This window comes from Empidonax traillii, unplaced genomic scaffold (genome assembly GCF_003031625.1).
Source record: "Empidonax traillii isolate 1590-97213 ecotype Southwest subspecies unplaced genomic scaffold, ASM303162v1 scaffold2273:size40133, whole genome shotgun sequence".
Classification (NCBI taxonomy): Eukaryota; Metazoa; Chordata; class Aves; order Passeriformes; family Tyrannidae; genus Empidonax; species Empidonax traillii.
This window is the reverse complement of record NW_020957466.1, coordinates 14,550-18,715: the sequence shown is the minus strand read 5'-3', so window position 1 is coordinate 18,715 and position 4,166 is coordinate 14,550.

Sequence of the window (4,166 nt, the reverse complement as noted above, 5' to 3'; positions counted from 1 at the left end):
GAGCTGAGAAAACCCTTGGATTGTGGGATGAAGCACAAAGGCCAAGGCCTGACCCCCCCAGGCCCTGGGAATGCAGGTCCTGCCCCTCACACGTGGCTCAAAGCTCTTCCTGGGGACAGTGGGATGTGAGAGGGAGCAATGGCAAGTGTAGGAAAATTCTGTGAGCTCTCCTGGCCTCCCCAGGCAGGGCTGAGGACGAAACAAGGCCAGAGCTTCCAAAGGAAGTTTCTCCTGGAAGGCATTGGCAGTGCTCCTTGCTGTGGCCGAGGGGACAAATCCTCAATCCTGTTGAGCCTTTTAGCCTTGCCAGAGCCCTTGGCCCTCTCTGCTGCAGGTTGTCCTGCACTGTCCCATGCCTGCCCCTCTTTCCCTCCAGGCTGCAGACACACATCTTGCTTTCCCTCCCAGCAGTTCTGAATCTTCACTCATGTCCCTCCATCCTCACTGGATTGTCCTGGAAATACAAAGCCATGGGCTGATCCTGGTTCTCTCTGGGTGACCTCTTGCACCACTCTGATTGTCATTTCTGTTTCTTCACCTCCAGTCCAAAACTTCTAGTGAAACATTTTGGAGTTTTCCTTCTCTTCCCAGTACCAAGAAAAGCTCCATCGTCTCTTAAACCACCCTTTAAAAAATTACAGGCTGCTCCTACAGTGCCATGATCCTCCTCTTCACCAGGCTGGAGAAGCCCAGGCCCCTCAGCCTCTCCAAAAAGGCATCTTTGCCAAATCCCAAGAGTTCCTCAGAATACAAGGATGGTCAAGGGGAAGAAACTGTGAGAAGAAAAGGAGAAAAAACAGAATGAGAAGATTAAAGAAAAAAAAAAAGGATATGACCAGAGTCCTGAAGGAGCACTGGCCAAGACAGCCCATTAATCTGAGCAAAAGTGCCTGGAGTGGGACAGGAAAGTCCCAGATCAGCTGACCAAACATTTTCCTGTCTGACACTGAGAGGACAATTTACACTTCTGGAAACAAGTGTCTCTCCCCAGCTGAGGGAGTGAAACACCAGGCATTGCTTCATCCTGTTCACACAGCAGGTCCTCCTGAGCCCCAGGGACGCCTGGAGGGAGCCCCAAGGGGGAGGAGAAAGTGCTGCCTTGGGCTCTGCTGCTGAGCTGGGCCGGGCTCCTGGGCTGGAGGGAGCTCCTGGCAGGTGGGCAGCACTGCAGAGAGACAGCTGTGCTGGTGAGCAGCTCCTCTGCACAGCCCAGCAGGGCTGAGGGCACTGCCTGCAGCACCCAGGGCACAGCAGGGAGGGCACAGAGAGGTTACAGGTGGAGAGGGCTGGGAGGACAGAGAAGAGCTCACTTGGAGCAAACTCTTCCGAGACCTTCCCAGGGTAGGTGTGAGGCTGCAGGGCAGGGCAGCTGCCTGGAATGGTGTCCTGGAGCTGGCACAGCCCCCAGCCTGCAGCTTCCCTGCTGCGCTGTCAGAGGCTCAGGGCGTGTGGGCTCCCTTGCCCTGGGCAGGGCTGCAGGGGGGGACACTGGGGGTGCAGCCAGGGGGGCCCAGGGCTGTCCTTGGGAGCAGGTCCCTGCATGGCAGAGACCCCTGTGCCAGAGCAGGGACTTTGTCTCCTTCCAGGCCCAGCACTCAACCTGCCCAAGGTGCTGCAGGGAGAGGCTTTGGGGGAGAAGAAGCCACTGCTGGCAGGGGAGGGTCCTTCTCGTTTCAAGTGGGTCAGGTCTCCTCCCAGCTCCAGACCACCCCAGGACATTGCTGAAGGCACTTTTCAAAGGCAAGGGCATGGCAGGGATTACTTTGAGAATAAGGAGCCTTGCTCAGTCAGTCTTTTCACTTTCCTGCTCTTGGGGAATTGGGGTGGAAGATGCAAAAAGGGCTCTCACGCTTCAACCGTCGGTGAGACACCTGAACTGAAATTCAAGTGACCAATAGGCCTGGTAGAGTCCTTAGACAGTGCCCTCAGCCATTCCTCTGCCTACAGACAGCACCAGCATCCCCTGTGCTGGACCCATCAGCTTTCTCTGCCCTGTCCTTTTCCACCTGCAAACAGCAAGATGTGTCCAGCCTGTGCCCTGCCAACAGGCAGGTTTCTGGAGGGCCACAGTGAGTGCAGGGATGTTATGATGGGCTCTGTAGGTGTGACAGGGAGAAGACACTTGCCAGGAGGAAATTCTGCAGGCAACAGAGATGTGACCAGGAAATGAGAGGAAACTAAAGCCAGAAGTGTTGTGGGAGAGAGGATTCAGAAAACTCTGTGTGCCCCTCTCCAAGGCAGAGCCCTTCCTCTGAGCAGGCTCCCTTGCCTCCTCCTCCCCCATCCAGCCAAACCTCTGCCCTAAGGCTGAGGGGTCCCAGGGCTGAAGCCCCTCCTGAGCAGCCAGAGCTGCAGCAGAGCTGTGGGGCAGCTCTGCAGCTCCAGGTCCAGCTCCCTGAGCAGAGCACAGGGCTGGGAAATGCCACCCAGCATGGTTGGTGTCTGGGCAGTGGCACAGCTGGGTCAGGGGGACAGTGCTCAGAGTGCCCAGCTGCCTCTGCCCTGAGCTCCCTCAGACACACCCTCACTGTGTTTTATCTCACTTCTCAACTTGTCGTGTTTTTTGCTATTTTTATCTATTATGCTATTTATTCTTGCTATTTTTATCCTATTCTTATCATTCTCCTCGGGGTTGGGATTTTCAGCTGCACAGCCAAGTGCTGATCCTGTGGGTCCTGTGATATGAGAATGCCCATGGGAACAAATTTGCCAGCTTTCCCCTTTACCTGTGGGACGCAGAGATTTTGTTTTGTTTGTTGCTTGGGAATGAGCAAATTTTCTCTTCCTGAGATGCAATCCATGGGACATCCCTCTTGGGGTGTCCTCCCAAGCTGTCAACACTCCCTCCAAGTAGCCAGGCTGCCCCAAGCAAGCTTTTGTTTTCTGAAAGCCCCCCAAAGAAGCACGGAAATGTGACAATGTGACAGTGCAGGAGATGCTGTTGGGTTGGTGAATTGCCCCTTGTGTGTCCCTGATGTGAAGTGGAATGCTGAGACCTGGAGAAAGGGTGAGACGTTTCCTGCTCTGCAGAGGATCTCCCTGCACTCCTCAGTGTCTGGTGGCTCTGCAGAGTGACATGGGAGTGTGGTCACCCTGATTTAAGGAAGGTGCAGCCCTGGGGCATCTGGGAACAAGACGGAGGGACAGAGCAGCTCCCTTCCCTCAGCAAAGCTCCTGCTTGACAGGACTCACTGTTCTCTCTGAGTGCAACAGAAATGCTGAGGGGTTTCTGACGTTCAAGAACACTCCCCAGGGTAGACAGAGGAGAGCTGTAAAAAAAAAAACAAATACCTTGTGTCATTCCCGTTCCTTAACATGGGGGGTGCAGATGATTGTGTCTTTGGAGCAATTTCATTTGAAAATGGTAAACATTAAATCTGTCAACTATCTCAAAAAATTCCTGTGAATCCACTGCTGAGTCCTCAGCAGCAGTGGGCAGAGCCCTGCTCCTCACAGGACACTCATCCAGCATCGACCTCAGCTCCAGGCACAGAGTTGAAGATACCTGTGCAAAAAGAGGAAAAGGGGGTATGAGTAGCAGGGTGGTGGTCTGTGAGAAATGGCTTTGATTTTCCTCAGAGATGCCTCTCTTATTTGTCACAGTTTTTTTCTTACTCCAAAGCACTTCAAATGTAGAGAGATTAAATGGAAAACAGCAGCTCCATCAGTGGATTCCTCCTCCTGGCATTTTCAGACAGGGGGGAGCTGCAGCTGCTGCACTTCTGGCTCTTCCTGGGCATCTCCCTGGCTGCCCTCCTGGGCAACGGCCTCATCATCACCACCATAGCCTGCGACCAGCACCTGCACACCCCCAGGGACTTCTTCCTGCTGCACCTCTCCCTCACAGACCTGGGCTGCATCTGCACCACTGTGCCCAAAGCCATGCACAACTCCCTCTGGGGCACCACAACCATCTCCTTCACAGGATGTGCTGGACAAGTTTTTACCTTTTTTTGGTTTGCATGTGCAGAGTATTGTCTCCTCACCATCATGTGCTACGACCGCTACGTTGCCATCTGCAAACCCCTGCACTACGGGACCCTCCTGGGCAGCAGAGCTTGTGCCCACATGGCAGCAGCTGCCTGGGCCTCTGGGTTTCTCAATGCTCTGCTGCACACAGCCAATACATTTTCCCTGCCCCTGTGCCAGGGCAATGCCCTGGGCCA